The sequence below is a fragment of the Scyliorhinus canicula genome, chromosome 14, assembly GCF_902713615.1.
Source record: "Scyliorhinus canicula chromosome 14, sScyCan1.1, whole genome shotgun sequence".
In the NCBI taxonomy this organism is placed as follows: Eukaryota; Metazoa; Chordata; class Chondrichthyes; order Carcharhiniformes; family Scyliorhinidae; genus Scyliorhinus; species Scyliorhinus canicula.
Window position 1 is genome coordinate 160,369,259 of NC_052159.1, and position 20,021 is coordinate 160,389,279.

The 20,021-nt window shown below is 53.5% G+C and overlaps 1 long non-coding RNA gene across 1 annotated transcript in view; it reads left to right on the forward strand.

Annotated features, from left to right (window-relative positions):
• The first annotated feature begins 1,002 nt into the window (after positions 1 to 1,002).
• LOC119977280 overlaps positions 1,003 to 20,021 on the forward strand; it is a 39,114-nt gene continuing 20,095 nt past the window's right edge. Inside the window, exon 1 of the long non-coding RNA XR_005463153.1 lies at positions 1,003 to 1,129. This is a non-coding gene — a long non-coding RNA (uncharacterized LOC119977280). The remainder of the gene's footprint in view (positions 1,130 to 20,021) is intronic.

Here is a 20,021-nt window from a genome sequence, read left to right on the forward strand (position 1 = left end):
GTAATAAATCTGCCTCCCGGGTCTACCTCTATCCTCCCCACCTCGAATGTCACCATTTTATTAATCAGGATAGCCACCCCTCCTTGTTTTAAAGTCCAGTCCTGAATGAAACTTGCCCGACCCATCCCTTCTTTCATCTAATTTGGTCTCCCAGCTTCAAGTGTGTCTCCTGTAACATAGCCACGTCCGACTTTAACTGTCTCAGGTGTGCGAACACACAAGCTCTCTTAACCGGCCCGTTCAGGCCACGAACATTCCACGCAACCAGTCTGGTCGGGGGGAGGGGGGGCTTTTGCCCCCCTCCCTTGTCGGCCATCCATGACCTTTCCCAGGCCAGCTCCTAGCCCGTGTTCCACACCTCGCTTGATCCGTCCATCGGTGGCGACTGCCATCTGATCTCCATCTCCAGTCTCCTAACTGTCCCTTACCCATCAGCAGTACCCCCTCCCACCCCCACCCCCCACTTTGTCTTTCCTCAGCTCTCCCCCCACTTTGCTCCCGTGAACCAGCTATCCAGCCAGCCCAGCATCACTTCCTGAATAATGACGCCACCTCGAGCTCTGCTGCTGGCTCATCTTCCAGATTTTTGTTCTGCAATGTCTCTGCTCCGCCCCACTGCTTCCTCATAGGTCAGCTCCCAATTGTGATCTCACCAATTATAACCAATCATCCCTCACAACGTACCCCTGGAATTCTCAACTCCAAAGCACTCGTGTTTAGTCCAATAGCACTGACAGTGAACGTTGAACATTTTCAGTGCTGTTAACGATGGTCAACCTGTAATGTTAATTCTGTTTCTCTTCACTCTGATGCTGCCTGGCCTCCTCAACATTTCCATCATTTTCTGTTTTAATTTCAAATTTCAAGCATCTGTAGTATTTTGTTTTGAATACGCATTCTAAGATGTTAACAAAAATGTTTTTTACTTTCCAAAAGCAATGTTCTGTTCATCCACAAGTGTATTCCATTGTGTTTTTCTCTTTGCTCATTCTGAAGCAGCCTGTGACAGCCATCAGTGGGACCTGGAGAAGACCCAGCCAGATCTTTGCTGAATAACCACCAGGCAATGATCATCTCACCATCAAGGAGAATCTCTGACTTTCAATGGAAGCATCATCCTCGAGTTACGGTACGATATTGTTATGGTACCGGACGAGACCCCAACTTATGTTAGGAAACCGGATGAGAAATCCCAACAATTTTTCTATTTGTAAATTGTGAGGAAAGGGTGCTTTGCCCCAGGAGTGATCCCACTGACAAATAGGATTTTTTAAATATCAAAACAAGCTTTATTATTAACAGAGAATTAAACACATTAACATCACAGAAAATAGCTTTTCAGTTAACAGTCAAAAGGAAACCCGTTAATCATGAACTTGTACCTTCTTTATCTCCAATTAAGCAAAGCCCATTACAGGTCAAAAGTCACTAGTTAGCAAACACAGGGATAATCTTGTGGAGAGATTTCCTTTCAGAAAAGCAGACAGACATCCTTTCAGGCACATCTTGGAAAACCTGCTGACTTTGTCAAAGTACTTCTCAACCTGACAGCATATGGCAAACTTGCTGTTGAACTTAAAAACTCCAAGCAGACATAGAACATAGAACATAGAACACTACAGCGCAGTACGGGCCCTTCGGCCCTCGATGTTGCGCCGACCTGTGAAACCATCTGAAGCCTATCTGACCTACACTATTCCATTTTCATCCATATGTCTATCCAGTGACCACTTAAATGCCCTTAAAGTTGGCGAGTCTACTACTATTGCAGGCAGGGCGTTCCACACCCCTACTACTCTCTGAGTAAAGAAACTGCCTCTGACATCTGTCCTATATCTCTCACCCCTCAATTTAAAGCTATGTCCCCTCGTGTTGGTCATCACCATCCGAGGAAAAAGACTCTCACTGTCCACCCTATCTAACCCTCTGACTATCTTATATGTCTCTATTAAGTCACCTCTCAGCCTTCTCCTCTCTAACGAAAACAACCTCAATTCCCTGAGCCTTTCCTCGTAAGACCTTCCCTCCATACCAGGCAACATCCTAGTAAATCTCCTCTGAACCCTTTCCAAAGCTTCCACATCCTTCCTATAATGTGGTGACCAGAACTGCACGCAGTACTCCAGGTGTGGCCGCACCAGAGTTATGTACAGCTGCAGCATGACCTTGTGGTTCCGAAACTCAATCCCCCTGCTTATAAAGGCTAGCACACCATATGCCTTCTTAACAGCCCTATTAACCTGGGTGGCAACTTTCAGGGATTTATGTACCTGGATGCCGAGATCTCTCTGTTCATCTACACTACCAAGAATCTTGCCATTAGCCCAGTACTCTGCATTCCTGTTACTCCTTCCAAAGTGAACCACCTCACACTTTTCCGCATTAAACTCCATCTGCCACCTCTCAGCCCAGCTCTGCAGCTTATCTATGTCCCTCTGTATCCTATAACATCCTTCAGCACTATCCACAACTCCACCGACCTTCGTGTCATCTGCAAATTTACTAACCCATCCTTCTACACCCTCTTCCAGGTCATTTATAAAAATGACAAACAGCAGTGGCCCCAAAACAGATCCTTGCGGTACACCACTAGTAACTGAACTCCAGGATGAACATTTGCCATCAACCACCACCCTCTGTCTTCTTTCAGCTAGCCAATTACTGATCCAAACCGCTAAATCACCTTCAATTCCATACTTCCTTATTTTCTGCAATAGCCTACCGTGGGGAACCTTATCAAACGCCTTACTGAAATCCATATACACCACATCAACAGCTTTACCCTGATCCACCTGTTTGGTCACCTTCTCAAAAAACTCAATAAGGTTTGTGAGACATGACCTACCCTTCACAAAACCGTGTTGAGTATCGCTAATCAACTTGTTCTTTTCAAGATGATTATAAACCCTATCTCTTATAACCTTTTCCAACATTTTACCCACAACCGAAGTAAGGCTCACAGGTCTATAATTACCAGGGTTGTCTCTACTCCCCTTCTTGAACAAGGGGACAACATTTGCTATCCCCAAACCCATATCAAACTGCAAAACTATAGACAGGTCTGGCTTCTCCCATTAATCTTTATCCCACTCAGACCCCATGACCTGCTTACCCAAGTCTAAACACAATATCTCAACTTATCTATTCTCCAGGGAATCTCCAGAAATCATAACAAAGTTCCAGTAGGCATCTCTTTGTAAACAAGTAAATGATTAAAATTAATAATTATCTCTCTTTTACCACATCTTAATTGCATCTTTTGCAGACACACCGCCTGCCTGTATGTTAAACCAGGATTTTTTAATTTTAAAAAAATAATTTTTATTAAGATTTTCACAAAATATAAACAACAAAACAATATTAACAAAACAACCATGGTAAAAACCCAAGAACAACAACCACCCAACTACAAAAGCATCTACAAAAACAAAAAAAACCCCAAAAAAGCAAACAACAAAAAGGAAAGAGATAACACCCGCCACATCCAACAAACCCATGTACACAGTTCTCCCTCCCACCGAACCAACCCCCCCCCCCCCCCCCCCCGGGTTGCTGCTGCTGCCGGCCTATTTCCCTACCGTTCCGCCAGGAAGTCCAGGAAAGACTGCCACCGCCTAAAGAACCCCTAAAGAACCCCTGTACTGATCCCCTCAGGGCAAATTTCACCTTCTCCAATTTGATGAACCCCACCATATCATTGATCCAGGCCTCCACACTTGGGGGCCTTGCATCCTTCCACTGAAGAAGAATCCTCCACCGGGCTACTAGGGACGCAAAGGCCAGGACATTGGCCTCCTTCAAGGCCTCGTCTACCTCCTGCATTACCCGATATATGTCCGAAATCCTCCCTCCTCCAACCCACACCCCCGAGAGCACCCTGTCCCGCACCCCACGTGGGGGCAGCAAGGGGAACCCCTCCACCTGCCGCCTGGCAAACGCCCTAACCTGCATGTACCTAAACATGTTCCCCGGGGGGAGCCCAAACTTCCCCTCTAACTCCCCCAGGCTCGCAAACCTCCCATCAACAAACAGGTCCCTCAACCTCCTAACCCCTGCCCTGTGCCAGCCCAGAAATCCGCCATCGATGCTCCCTGGAACAAACCGATTGTTCCCCCGTATCGGGGACTCCATCAAGCCCCCCACCTCTCCCCTATGCCGCCTCCATTGCCCCCAAATATTGAGGGTAGCCGCCACCACCAGGCTCGTGGTATACCTCGTTGGAGGGAGCGGCAACGGCGCCGTTACCAGCACCTCCAGGCTCGTGCCCACACAGGACGCCATTTCCATCCTCTTCCATGCTGCCCCTTCCCCGTCCATTACCCACTTACGCACCATCGCTGCGTTGGCAACCCAATAGTACCCACAGAGGTTGGGCAGCGCCAGCCCCCCACTATCCCTGCCCCATTCCAAGAACACCCTTCTCACCCTCGGAGACCCAAGCGGCCACACAAATCCCGTAATACTCCTGTTAACTCCCTTAAAAAAGGCCTTCGGGATAAGGATGGGGAGGCACTGGAACAGGAACAAAAACCTCGGGAGCACCGTCATCTTGACGGACTGCACCCTCCCCGCCAGTGACAGCGGTAACATATCCCACCTCTTAAACTCCTCCTCCATCTGCTCCACCAACCTTGTGAGGTTGAGCTTGTGCAGGGCCCCCCAGCTCCCCGCCACCTGGACCCCTAGGTACCTGAAGCTCTTCCCTGCCTGCTTCAGTGGGAGCCTACCAATCCCCTCCTGATCCCCTGGGTGCACCACAAACAACTCACTCTTGCCCAGGTTCAGCTTATACCCAGAGAAGCCCCCAAATTCGCTGAGAATCCTCATCACCTCCGGCATCCCCCCCACCGGGTCCGCCACATACAGCAACAGGTCGTCCGCGCACAGCGACACTCGATGCTCCTCCCCACCCCGCACCAGGCCCCTCCAGTTCCCTGACTCCCTCAACGCCATGGCCAGGGGCTCAATCGCCAATGCAAAGGGCAAGGGGGACAGGGGGCACCCCTTGTCTCGTCCCCCGGTACAGCCGAAAGTACTCCGACCTCCTCCTATTCGTGGCTACACTCGCCATCGGGGCCTCATAGAGCAGCCTCACCCACCGGATAAACCCCTCCCCAAACCCAAACCTCTCCAACACCTCCCACAGATACCCCCACTCAACCCTATCAAAGGCCTTCTCCGCATCTATGCCACCACTATCTCCACCTCCCCTTCCATAGCCAGCATCATAATGACATTGAGGAGCCTTCGCACGTTTGTATTCAACTGCCTTCCCTTCACAAACCCCGTCTGGTCCTCGTGAATGACCCCCGGCACACAATCCTCTATTCTTGTGGCTAAGATCTTTGCCAGCAGCTTGGCGTCTACATTTAGCAGCGAAATCGGCCTATATGATCCGCACTGCAGAGGGTCCTTGTCCCGCTTCAGGATCAAGGAAATCAGCGCCCGTGACATAGTCGGGGGCAAAGACCCCCCCCCCCCTCCCTTGCCTCGTTAAAGGTCCGGACCAACAGGGGGCCCAACAGGTCCAAATACCTTTTATAAAATTCGGCCGGAAACCCGTCCGGCCCCGTCGCCTTCCCCGACTGCATGCTCCCTATCCCTTTGACCACCTCCTCCAGCTCAATCGGCGCCCCCAGTCCCTCCACCTGCTCCTCCTCCACCCTCGGAAATCGCAGCTTATCCAAGAAGCACCCCATTCCCCCCCCCCCCCCCCCAACCCCCCACCCCCCTCCACCGGGGGTTCAGACCGTACAGTTCCCCATAAAAGTCCCTAAAGACCCCATTAACGTCTACCCCCCTCCGCACCACCTTCCCAGCCTTATCCGTCACTCCCCAATCTCCCTGGCCGCGTCCCGCTTTCGGAGCTGGTGTGCCAACATCCTGCTCGCCTTCTCCCCGTATTCATACACCGCCCCCTGTGCTTTCCTCCACTGAGCTTCCGCCTTTCTGGTAGTCAATAGGTCGAACCTGGCCTGAAGGCTACGCCTCTCTCCCAGCAATCCCTCCTCTGGGGCCTCCGCATATCTCCTATCCACCCGCACCATCTCCCCTATCAGTCTCTCCCTCTCCCTCTGCTCTCCCCTCTCCCTATGGGTTCGGATGGAAATCAACTCCCCTCTAATCACCGCCTTTAATGCCTCCCAGACCGTCCCCACTTGGACCTCCCCGTTATCGTTGGCCTCAAGGTATCTCTCAATACACCCCCGAACCCTCTCAGCCACCTCCTCGTCTGCCAGCAGCCCCACCTCCAAGCGCCAGAGCGGACGTTGGTCCCTCTCTTCCCCCAGCCCGAGGTCCACCCAGTGCGGGGCATGATCCGAAATGGCTATGGCAGAGTATTCAGCATCCTCCACCCTCGAAACCAGCCCCCTGCTCAGGACAAAAAAATCAATCCTCGAGTAGGCCTTATGTACGTGGGAGAAAAACGAGTATTCCCTGGCCCTTGGCCTCGCAAACCTCCAGGGATCCACCCCTCCCATCTGATCCATAAATCCCCTCAGCACCTTAGCCGCCGCCGGCCTCCTACCCGTCCGGGACTTGGATCGATCCAATGGGGGATCCAGCACCGTGTTGAAGTCCCCCCCCCCCCATGATCAGGCCCCCCACCTCCAGGTCCGGAATGCGGCCCAACATGCGCCGCATAAACCCCGCATCGTCCCGGTTTGGGGCGTAAACATTCACCAACACCACCCTCTCCCCCTGCAGCTTACCACTCACCATCACATACCTCCCGCCACTGTCAGCCACCACCCTCAACGCCTCAAACGACACCCTCTTTCCCACCAGGATCGCCACTCCCGATTCTTCTCATCCAGCCCTGAATGAAATACTTGGCCCACCCATCCCTTCCTCAGCCGAACCTGGTCCACCACTCTCAGGTGTGTCTCCTGGAGCATGGCCACATCCGCCTTCAGCCCCTTCAGGTGCGCAAATACCCGGGCCCGCTTGACCGGCCCATTCAGCCCCCTCACATTCCAGGTTATCAGCCGGATCAGAGGGCTCCCTGCCCCCCTCCCCTGCCGATTAGCCATAACCCATCCCCTGCCCCCCACTCGGCCTGTTCCCCACAGTGGCAACTCCCCCCCCCCCCCCTCCCCAGCACCCCCTGCATACTCCAGCTCCTTCCTGGCCATTTCAGCAGCAGACCGGTAACCGCGCCCCCCCCCCCCACCCCCCCCAAGGCTAGGACCCCTCCTAGCCACGCCCCTCCCTCCACAGCACTCCCGTGAGCCAGCTAACTTCTGCTGACCCCAGCGACTCCCGCCACACCTCCGACTCCTCCCCACGTGGGACTACTCCTCCTCCTTCGTGCCCATCAGCAGGCCCTCTCCCCCCCCCCCCCCCGCCGCCTCCTCTAGGGAAACTCCCATTGCCGGTCCCCACCACCATCTCCCTGCGCTCCCAGTTTAGCTCCCTGCCCGAACCCGTCCACCAGACCCATACAAACAGATATAACGGCATTGCCCCACCCACACTAAAGCCAACACACATCTTTCATTAAACAGAGAACCCCCCCCCCCCCCCCCCCCCCTCCACAGCAAAAATTAAACACAATTACATTATCATACAAAAACCCCCATCCCTGACCGTCAGTTTGAGTCCAATTTCTCGGCCTGCACAAAGGCCCACGCCTCCTCCGGGGACTCAAAATAATGGTGCCGGTCCTTGTAGGTGACCCACAGACGCGCCGGCTGCAACATTTCAAACTTCACGCTCCGCCTGTGGAGCACCGCCTTCGTCCGGTTGTACCCGGCCCTCCGCTTAGCCACCTCCGCACTCCAGTCCTGGAAGATCCACACCTCCGTGTTCTCCCACTTGCTGCTCCGCTCCTTCTTGGCCCACCGGAGCACACACTCACGATCAACGAACCGGTGGAACCGCCCCAGCACCGCCCGCGGCGGCTTATTCGGCTTGGGCCTCCTAGCCAGAATTCTGTAGGCCCCCTCCAGCTCCAGGGGCCCCTGGAAGGACCCAGCTCCCATCAACGAGTTCAACATAACGACCACATAGGCCGCCAGGTCCGACCCCTCCAGCCTCTCCGTGAGTCCCAGGATCTGCAAATTCTTCCGCCTCGACAGGTTGTCCAGCTCCTCGAACCGCTCCTGCCACTTTTTATGGAGCGCCTCGTGCACCTCCACCTTCCCCGCGACGGCCGCGGCCTCATCCTCCCTTTCGGAGGCCTGCTGCTGCAGCTCCCGGATCGCAGCCCCCTGGGCTGTCTGAGTCTCCAGCAGCTTACCGGTGGTAGCCTTCAGCGACTCCAGCAGCTCCACCTTAAGCTCCTGAAAGCAGCGCAGCAGAGTCTCCTGCTGCTCCTGCGCCCACTGCCTCAGCTCCTCCAGGCCTCCGCCGGCCGCCATTTTGTTTCCCTTCCCCCGCTTTTCCAGGGGCACTGCCACCGCTTTTCTGCTCACCCCACCCCTGGTCCAGACCACAGGACCCTAGGGATCTACTCCAGACCCCTTCCCACGTCGGGATTCGTCGAAGAAGTTCCGTTGGGGGCCCTGAAAAGAGCCCCAAAGTCCATTTTTAGCGGGAGCTGCCGAACGTGCGGCTTAGCTCCGCACGAAGCTAACCGTGCGAGCTAACTGCCGAAGTCTTAAACCAGGATTTTTAATGAGATTGCAGCAACAGATATATGATACAACATCATGTAATCATATATCAAAATCTTTCATTGTTACTTCATCCCTACTTTCCTCTTGTGTCCTCTTCCACTGAAATGGACCAGCAGAAATTCATTGGCAACGCTATTCGCTCTAAGCAAAACGCCAACTTGATTATATCATTCTTCCTTCATTACTGTTCAGACAAAAATCATGGAATACATTATCGAAGAACATTGTGATATTTCACCATGTGGGCCATCACCTTGGCAAGAATGATAAGGGCGGCACAATAAATGATTGTCTTGATTGAGTTGCCCAAAGAGCAGCAATGATGAGACTTGTATCCTGGAGCATAAAGCTGTAATAATGGTTCCGGCCACTAGAGGGCCTCATTGGGCTGAAGATGAGACACAGTTGAAGCTGTTGTCTTCAACTTATTTCCAACAAGTTTAGCAACATGGGACCAAAACCAAATATTGCAAGTTGCATTTCCCCTGAAGATGAACATTTTCCCCATGGAGACAGTAGCTGTCATTCAGCCCATCGAGCCATTCTGTCAACAGTGTTCCTTAATTTCAAGCCACCACCTTTTCTTAATTAACTTCTTCCCATCCCAAGTAAACACCTCCCTTTTAAATTCTCAATTGTCTTCTCTTTTCTCTTGCTTCAGGAGAATGTGCACATTTACATGGACCATCAGTCTGGCGGTGTTTCTCCTGGGTTAGCTTAGAATTTGTTACATAGAAATGTGGAAAATATGTGTGTGTTCGGATGCGTGTGTGAGGATGTGTGTGGTAAACCACTGTTACACCTGTTTTCGGTGATGTAAGGTAGGACCTGTACTACAGGTTCACCGGTAGCCCCTGCCTGCTGGCTCCGCCCAGTAGGAGGAGCGTGTCCTCTATTCAGCAGCCATTTCGCCAGCTGCTGCGGGAGGCCACACATCTTACTGCAATTAAGCCACAGTTGTATCCAACCTTAGTCTTTGTACAATTGATCGTGCATCAATGTGTGTGTGTGTGTGAGGATGGGTCTGTGTGAGGATTTATGTGTGTAAGGATGTGTGTGTGCGAGGATGCGTGTGTGTGAGGATGCGTGTGTGTGAGAATGCATGTGTGTGAGGATGCGTGTGTGTGAGGATGCGTGTGTGTGAGGATGCGTGTGTGCGAGGATGCGTGTGTGCGAGGATGCGTGTGTGTGAGGATGCGTGTGTGCGAGGATGCATGTGTGAGGATGCGTGTGTGCGAGGATGCGTGTGTGTGAGGATGCGTGTGTGCGAGGATGCGTGTGTGAGGATGCGTGTGTGTGAGGATGCGTGTGTGCGAGGATGCGTGTGTGTGAGGATGCGTGTGTGCGAGGATGCGTGTGTGAGGATGCGTGTGTGCATGTGGGGATGCGTGTGTGTGAGGATCTGGCGATGTGTGTGTGTGCGCGTGTGAGGATGTGTGTGTGAGGATTCATGTGTGTGCATGTGGGGATGCATGTGTGTGAGGATGCATGTGTGCATGTGCATGTGAGAATGCGCATATGTGTGTGTGTGTGTGATCCAAATTTTTAATTCCTTTCTGGCCACGGGAGAGGTGCCAGCAGACTGGAGAATTGCTAATATGATCCCACTATTTAGAACAAAGAACAAAGAACAAAGAAAATTACAGCACAGGAACAGGCCCTTCGGCCCTCCCAGCCTGCGCCGATCCAGATCATTTATCTAAACCTGTCTCCTATTTTCCAAGGTCTACTTCCCTCTGTTGCCGCCCGTTCATATACACCCCCACTCCACTCTATCGAAGGCCTTCTCCACATCCAGCGCCACCACTATCTCTGCCTCCCCCTCAATCGCCGGCATCGTGATGACATTCAGCAATCTCCGCACATTCGTGTTCAGCTGCCTCCCCTTCACAAAACCTGTCTGGTCCTCATGCACAACCCCTGGCACACAGTCCTCTATCCTGGTGGACAGGATTTTTGCCAGCACCTTAGCATCCACGTTGAGGAGAGATATGGGTCTGTATGAACCACACTGCTGGGGGTCCTTGTCCTTCTTTAAAATTAACGAGATCAGCGCCCGCGACATCGTCGGGGGCAAAGTCCCCCCTTCCCACGCTTCGTTGAGTGTCCGCACCAGCAAGGGGCCCACTAGGTCCACAAACTTTTTATAAAATTCCACCGGGAACTCATCCGGCCCCGGTGCCTTCCCTGACTGCGTCTGCCCGATCCCCTTAACTAGCTCCTCCAGCTCAATCGGCGCACCCAACCCCTCCACCTGCTCCTGCACCTTAGGGAAAGAAAGCCTGTCAAGGAACCTCTCCATTCCCCTCCTCTCCCCTGTTGGCTCCGACCGGTACAGTTCCCCGTAAAAGTCCTTGAAGACCTCATTCACCTCTACCCCCTTCCGCACCACATTCCCACTCTTGTCTCTCACTCCAGCAATCTCCTTAGCCGCATCCCGCTTATGGAGCTGATGAGCCAGCATCCTACTCGCCTTTTCACCATGTTCGTACACTGCCCCTTGTGCCTTCCTCCACTGTGCCTCCGCCTTTCTAGTGGTCAGCAAATCAAATTTAGCCTGCAGGCTGCGCCTCTCCCCCAACAGTCCCTCCTCTGGTGCCTCTGCATACCTCCTGTCCACCTCCAGCATCTTTCCCACCAGTCTATCCCTCTCACTCCTCTCGCTCCTCTCCCTGTGTGCCCGGATGGATATCAGCTCCCCACAAATTACTGCCTTCAGGGCTTCCCAGACCATCCCCACTTGAACCTCCCCCGTATCATTCACCTCAAGGTACCCCTCAAAACTTGCCTGGACCCTCCTACACACCTCCTCCTCCACCAACAACCCCACATCCAACCGCCACAACGGACGTTGGTCCCGCACCTCCCCTATCTCCAACTCTATCCAATGCGGAGCGTGGTCGGAGATTGAAATGGCCGAATACTCGGCCTCCTCCACTCTCGGAATCAGTCCCCTACTCACCACGAAGAAGTCTATCCGAGAGTAGACCCTATGTACGTGGGAGAAGAAAGAGTACTCGCGTGCCCTCGGCCTCACAAACCTCCATGGGCCCACCCCTCCCATCTGGTCCATAAACCCCCTCAGCACCTTGGCCGCCACCGGCCTCCTACCCATCCTAGAGCTGGATCGATCCAGTGAAGGATCCAACACCGTATTAAAGTCCCCCCCCCCTCATGATCAGACCTCCCGCCTCCAGATCCGGGATCCGTCCCAACATACGCCTCATAAAGCCCGCATCGTCCCAATTTGGGGCATACACACTAGCCAGTACCACCTTCTCTCCTTGTAGCCTGCCCCTAACCATAACATACCTACCCCCCTTATCCGCCACCACCTCCGATGCCTCAAACAACACATTTTTCCCCACCAGAATCGCCACTCCCCGGTTCCTCACATCCAACCCCGAGTGGAAAACCTGCCCCACCCATCCCTTCCTCAGGCGGACCTGGTCCGCCACCTTCAGGTGGGTCTCCTGAAGCATTGCCACATCTGCCTTCAGCCCCTTCAGGTGAGCCAGTACCCTCGACCGCTTCACCGGCCCATTCAACCCTCTCACATTCCAGGTGACCAACCGGATCAGAGGGCGTCCCGCCCCCCCTCCCCCGTCGGCTAGCCATAGCCCGTCGACTGCCCGCCCCAGGCCAGCGTCCCCTGCTCGACCCCGTCCCCAAAGCGACAACCCCTCACCTCTGTCCCCCCAGCCCCCACCAGCTCCTTCCTGACCATACCAGCAGCAACCCGGTATTCCCCTTCCCCCCCCCCCCCTCCCTTCCCCCCCAGGCTAGGAACCCTCCCAGCCGCGAACCGTCCTCCATTGTACTTCCGTGGGTCAGCTAACTTCTGCTGACCCCGGAAACTCCCGCCAATAGCCCGACCCCTCCCGACGTGGGATCATCCCCCAATCTATCCCTCCTCCTGGCACTGCTCCAGCGTGGAGAAGAACCAGTTAAGGCCCCGCCTCCCCCGTCACCGTCTCCACCCCCCAGCCCCGCAGCACGGGAAACCAGAGGAAAGCCCGCGCTTTCGCCCTGCCCCACCACACCCTTCTGACGCAGCTCCCAAATATCAGCCCCACTCCATACCCCCACTCCGACATAGAATACAACATACCCCCCTCCCCTCCCCTCAAGATACACAGCCCAGACAATGCCCCACAGCACAAAAACAAAAACATAGCAGAACAACCCCTCCGTAAATAACCATATCAAAATTGCAAAAGTACTAAAACAAGAAGAAAAAAAACAGAAGAAAAAGAGAACACAGCAACAGCAGAATCCAGCACTAATATCTTACAGCCGACCTCGCAACCCCCAACCCCTAGTTCAAGTCCAGTTTCTCCGTCCGCACGAAGGCCCACGCCTCCTCCGGGGAATCGAAATAATGGTGCCGATCCAAATAAGCTACCCACAGGCGCGCGGGCTGCAACATTCCGAACTTTATCTTTTTTCTATAAAGCACCTCTTTCGTCCGATTAAATCCAGACCGCCGCTTAGCCACCTCCGCACTCCAATCCTGGTAGATCCGTACTACCCCATTCTCCCAATTGCTGCTCTTCACCTTCTTGGCCCAGCGCAGCACACACTCCCGATCACTGAACCGGTGGAACCTCACCAGCACCGCACGCGGGGGTTCATTCTCCTTAGGCCTCCTGGCCAGCACCCTGTGCGCTCCCTCCAGCTCCAAGGGCAGATGGAAAGACCCGGCCCCCACTAGCGAGTTCAGCATCATAGCCACATAGGCTGTCAGGTCCGATCCCTCCAGCCCCTCTGCAAGGCCCAAGATCCGCAGGTTTTTCCGCCTCACGCGGTGATCAAGCCCTTCGAAGTGTTCCTGCCACTTCTTGTGGAGTGCCTCGTGCCCCTCCACCTTACTCACGAGGACCACGGCCTCCTCCTCTCGTTCAGTGGCCTGCGTCTGCAACTCCTTGATGGCAGCACCCTGGGTGGACTGAATCTCTGACAGCCTTCTGTTGGTTTCCTGCAGAGAGCTCAGTACTTCATCCTTGAAGTCTTTAAAGCAGCGCAGGAGATCAGTTTGTTGCTCCTGGGCCCAGAGTCTCCATTCCTCTGGAGCTCTGCCGGCAGCCACCTTGGATCCTTTCCCCCGTTTTTTCTGGGGAGCTGCTTCTGTTTTTTCCCCCTTTCCACTCCGAGTTCGAGTCATGGACTGCAGGGAAAGTCGTTCAGCACACCTTCCCCCACCGGGAGACGTCGAAAAATTTCCGTTTTGGGCTCTCAAAAGAGCCAAAAAATCTCTTTAAAACGGGAGCTCCCAAATGTGTGGCTTCCTACTCCATCAGAGCCACCGGAAGTCGTATTGGGAAATTGTTGACGTCTACAGTCACTCACGAGGGGGACACAAGTTCAGGTGGAGGGGGGGGGGGGGGGGTTTAGGGGGTTTTGAGGAAAATGTTTTTCCCAGAGAGTGGTGATGGTCAGGAACACACTGCCTGGGAGGGTGGTGATGGTCTGGAACGCACTGCCTGGGAGGGTGGTGAGGGTCAGGAACGCACTGCCTGGGAGGGTGGTGACGGTCTGGAACGCACTGCCTGGGAGGGTGCGAGAGACAGGAACACACTGCCTGGGAGGGTGGTGACGGTCAGGAACACACTGCCTGGGAGGGTGGGAGAGGCTGGAACGCGCTGCCTGGGAGAGTGGTGACGGTCTGGGATGCGCTGCCTGGGAGGGTGGTGACGGTCTGGGATGCGCTGCCTGGGAGGGTGGTGACGGTCTGGGATGCGCTGCCTGGGAGGGTGGTGACGGTCTGGGATGCGCTGCCTGGGAGGGTGGTGACGGTCAGGAACGCACTGCCTGGGAGGGGGGTGACGGTCTGGAACGCACTGCCTGGGAGGGTGGTGACGGTCTGGGATGCGCTGCCTGGGAGGGTGGTGACGGTCTGGGATGCGCTGCCTGGGAGGGTGGTGACGGTCTGGGATGCGCTGCCTGGGAGGGTGGTGACGGTCTGGGATGCGCTGCCTGGGAGGGTGGTGACGGTCTGGAACGCACTGCCTGGGAGGGTGGTGACGGTCTGGAACGCACTGCCTGGGAGAGTGGTGACGGTCTGGGATGCGCTGCCTGGGAGGGTGGTGACGGTCTGGGATGCGCTGCCTGGGAGGGTGGTGACGGTCTGGGATGCGCTGCCTGGGAGGGTGGTGACGGTCTGGGATGCGCTGCCTGGGAGGGTGGTGACGGTCTGGAACGCGCTGCCTGGGAGAGTGCGAGAGGCGGGCTGCCTGACATCCTTTCAAAAGTACCTGGATGAGCACTTGGCACGTCTTAACTGATGTGTTAGGCGGGTTGGTTTGATGTTGACTGCAACTAGATGCAGGGAAGCTAGAAACAAACGTCTGACACCAGAGATGATCCAACACTGTTTTATTTAAACTATGAATGGCTGGACATGTTCAGCTGTGGGTTGACAGTCTACTAACCCTATTGACGACCTCGTACTGGTTCAACCAGACTTACTGGTCTTACTAGACTTACTAGCTACCACATGGCAATAATGTCCACTGACGTGTGCACTCTGACTGTCTCAGTGTCTGGGTCCCGAAAAAGAGCGGGAGTCTTAATGCCCTGTGAGCTTTATAGTGGTGGTGTCCTGTCTGGTGATTGGTTGTTCTGTGTTGTGTGTTCATTGGTCATCCTATGTGTCAATCACTGCCTGTCTGCATCTCATTATATACATGAGTGGATATTATGACATTAACATTCGAGACAAATGGGATTGGATTGACAGATCAGGTGTCTTTCATGTGGTGGTGCAGACTGGATGGGCCGAAGGGTCTTTTCTGCACAGTATACATCTGTGATTCTGTGTATGCGTGTGTGAGAGCATGCGTGTGTGAGAGCATGCGTGTGTGAGAGCATGCGTGTGTGAGAGCATGCGTGTGTGTGAGGATGCATGTGTGAGGATGGGTGTGTGTGAAGATGAGTGCAGGTGTGTTTGTGAGGCAGTGTGTGAGGACGCACACACATATCCTCACACACACGGAGCCGAGGTCCCAGGTTCGATCCCGGCTCTGGGTCACTGTCCGTGTGGAGTTTGCACATTCTCCCCGTGTCTGCGTGGGTTTCACCCCCACAACCCAAAGATGTGCAGTTGGCCACGATAATTTGCCCTTTAATTGGAAAAATTATTTTAAAAAAGAATATAAAGAGTGCCAGAGAATGAGGAAAAAAGTTAATCAGGAGCAAGACATTAGAGTATGAATGGAATGTAGCTGAAAAGATAAAAATGGATAACAAGAGTTTCTACAGATATCTAAATAGGAAGAGTAAAGTGAGTATTGGCTCTCTGGAATGTGAAAATGTGGAATTAATAGTAGATAAGCCAATGGCAGATGAAATGAACAAATTTTGCTTCTGGCTTCACTATCTCGGAGGATAGAAGAATCATTCCAGAACTGGCTGTAAATTGTGAGATGGAGAGGAGGGAGGAATTTGAGGGAATTACAATCACTAGGGAAGCAGTACTGAATGATGTACCATCGATTGCACGCGAGGCGAGTGATTTACCAAAGTCTGGCTTTAATTGACTAGAACACAGCTCTGCGATCATCTACAGTGGAAAGGGACGATCGTCAGGCGTCTGGGCATTTATACCTGGTTAATAGAGGCGTGGTTAACTCAGCCTCTCGGCCAATCGGTCGAGAGGCACATGACCGACCAGGGCCAATGGTAAGCCGACGTTCTGGCCCAATGGCAGACGAGTATGCAGATCATATCACCACACTGAACAAACTGATGGACTGTGGCTGACAAGCCTCCAGGTCCAGATGGACGTCAATCTAGGGTCTGAAAAGAGACGGCTAATGAGATAGTAGATGTGTTGGTGTTAATTTTCCAAAATTTCCTCGACTCTGGAAAGGTTAATTCAGGCTAGAAAGTAGCAAATATCGCCCCTCTATTCAAGGAGGAAGGGAGGCAGAAAGGGGATATCGGCCAGTTGGCTTGAAATCTATCATGGGAAAAATGTTACAATCAATCATTTAAAAGGCTCAAACCTTGGGGACCTCAGCTGTTGGCATTGTCTACTCAACTGCAGAGTACTGTGCACCAGTATGGTGCACCTCATCCTCCACCATTCTTATAGATACCCAGCTCAACACAACTATGGGTAGCATCTTGGAAACCCTCCACTGAATTCAACTCCCTTAACTCCCTGTGCTGAGCAATATCCTTCCCCCTCACGTAAAGAGGGTGATTGCAACAAGAAAGCTCTTGGAGAAGGTTTACATCAACCCAAGCCTGATGTTACACAGAGACTTTGCCAAGCCACCTGCTGTTCACCAGCTTGTATGGCTAATACCACAGTGTCAATGAATAACAGCAGAGGGCCTGGGCAGCAGGAATGTAACCCACATGCCACCATCAAAAACCATTTCCTCATCACAGATCTCACAGGCTGCCCAACCGGCTTCAAAATGCCATATCAACATTGGGGACCCCTCACCGTTTTTGCACTGGCCAAGGACTTTGTGCAGAAAGTGGGGCCTTGCAGTGAAGCTGGACTGCAGCTGTGCTGTCTCTCCAATCAATGGCTCACCATCATTGAAAACTGCCCTCTGACAAAATTCAGCGGAGAGTTCCAAGAGACTCCATTTAACAAATGTGCAGCTATTGTCAGGTTTGGCGATTACTGAACATCAAGAACAAAATTAGAGGTCACACCTCAGCACTAAGGTAATTTTAAGCAATCAGAAAAAATCAGCATGGTATGTGAAAGGGAAATCATGTTCAACTAATTTATTAGAGTTGTTTGAAGGAATAACGTCTGCTATAGATAAAGGGGAACATTTAGATGTACTGAATGTGGATTTCCAGAAAGCATTTAGGAAGGTGCTATATCATATGTGGCCAATTTTAGTTCCCTGCCACTGTAAACTGCAAAAAAATCTCTTGGGAAGCTTTTAATACACTCCTCGGGATCAATTTGATTAATTGCTTCCACTTTCCCATTTCTCTGTAGATCCACAGACACGGAGCCCACAAATTTCTGTTAGAATCAAGTGAGGGGTCGAATGTCAGCCGTCCTCACCCACACTCCATCCTCACCCACTCCCCATCTGCCACTCCCCGTCACCCACTCCCCATCACCCACTCCCCATCGCCCACTCCCCCTCACCCACTCCCCAGCACCCACTCCCCATCCTCACCCACTCCCCCTCACCCACTCCCCTCACCCACTCCCCCTCACCCACTCCCCATCACCCACTCCCCCTCACCCACTCCCCAGCACCCACTCCCCATCCTCACCCACTCCCCCTCACCCACTCCCCCACACCCACTCCCCCTCACCCACTCCCCATCCTTACCCACTCCCCCTCACCCACTCCCCCTCACCCACTCCCCCTCACCCACTCCCCCTCACCCACTCCCCATCCTCACCCACTCCCCCTCACCCACTCCCCCCCACCCACTCCCCATCCTCACCCACTCCCCATCACCCCCTCCCCGTCACCCACACCCCCTCACCCACTCCCCATCCTCACCCACTCCCCATCACCCACTCCCCATCACCCACACCCCCTCACCCACTCCCCGTCACCCACACCCCCTCACCCACTTCCCCTCACCCACTCCCCATCCTCACCCACTCCCCCTCACCCACTCCCCCTCACCCACCCCATCACCCACTCCCCATCCTCACCCACTCCCCATCACCCACTCCCCATCCTCACCCACTCCCCCTCCCCCTCACCCACTCCCCTCACCCACTCCCCATCACCAACTCCCCTCACCCACTCCCCATCACCCACTCCCCATCCTCACCCACTCCCCCTCCCCCTCACCCACTCCCCCTCACCCACTCCCCTCACCCACTCCCCCTCACCCACTCCCCATCACCCACTCCCCTCACCCACTCCCCCTCACCCATTCCCCCTCACCCACTCCCCGTCACCCACTCCCCCTCACCCACTCCCCGTCACCCACTCCCCCTCACCCACTCAACCTCACCTACTCCCCTCACCCACTCCCCCTCACCCACTCCCCATCACCCACTCCCCCTCACCCACTCCCCTCACCCACTCCCCTCACCCACTCCCCTCACCCACTCCCCTCACCCACTCCCTCACCCACTCCCCCTCACCCACTCCCCCTCACCCACTCCCCTCACTCACTCCCCTCACCCACTCCCCCTCACCCACTCCCCTCACCCACTCCCCCTCACCCACTCCCCCTCACCCACTCCCCCTCACCCACTCCCCCTCACCCACTCCCCTCACCCACTCCCTGTCACCCACTCCCCGTCACCCACTCCCCATCACCCACTCCCCATCACCCACTCCCCCTCACCCACTCCCCGTTTGACCAGACCACATTATTTTTAAAAGGAGATAGTTGTTCTTGTGACGATTAAAACACAGTTTTCCTTGAGGTTTTAAAAAGAAGAGAATTACATTTATTGTGCTCAACACAGTCTGAATAAAGTAACAAAAAATGCTCCAACTTTCACAGATTAGAGATGATGTGGAGATGCCGGCGTTGGACTGGGGTGAGCACAGTAAGAAGTCTGACAACTTAGGTTGTCATGCTAAATTGATCATGCTAAATTGCCCGTAGTGTCCTAATAAAAGTAAGGTTAAGGGGGGGTTGTTTGGGTTATGGGTATAGGGTGGATACGTGGGTTGAGTAGGGTGATCATGGCTCGGCACAACATTGAGGGCCGAAGGGCCTCTGTGCTGTACTGTTCTATGTTCTATGTTCTATTAACACCAAGTTAAAGTCCAACAGGTTTGTTTCAATCACTAGCTTTCGGAGTGCAGCTCCTTCCTCAGGTGAATGAAGAGGTGGGTTCCATAAACACATATATAGACAAAGTCAAAGAGGCAAGACAATACTTTGAATGAAGCAAACATTAACCTGAGGAAGGAGCTGCGCTCCGAAAGCTAGTGATTCGAAACAAACCTGTTGGACTTTAACCTGGTGTTGTAAGGCTTCTTACTGCACAGATTAGAGAGTGGGAGGATATGTTAAGAAATTTGAAGTCTAGTAAAGTTGAAGGGTTAAAGGGTAAAGTGCTGTTGAATGTTGGTGACTAGAAAGGCTTCAAACTGGACTCGATGATTCTTCTGAATGCGGCATTTAGGTGGTTTAATGATGTCGATGGACGATTTATTGCTCTTTCAGAAGATAACAGCTGCTGGGCTGAGAATGTTTTTAAATCTCTGCAGCTCATTGAGTGAAAACATAAGAGATAGAGAGAGAGAGAGTCAGAGAGAGACAGAGAGAGACAGAGGGAGAGAGTGAGACAGAAAGAGAGACAGAGAGAAAAAGAGAGAGAGAGAGAGAGATAGGGTGAGAGAGAGATAGAGAGAGGAGAGAGAGAGAGAGAGAGACAGAGAGATAGAGAGAGATAGATCGAGAGAGAGAGAGTCAGACTGAAAGAGAGAGAGA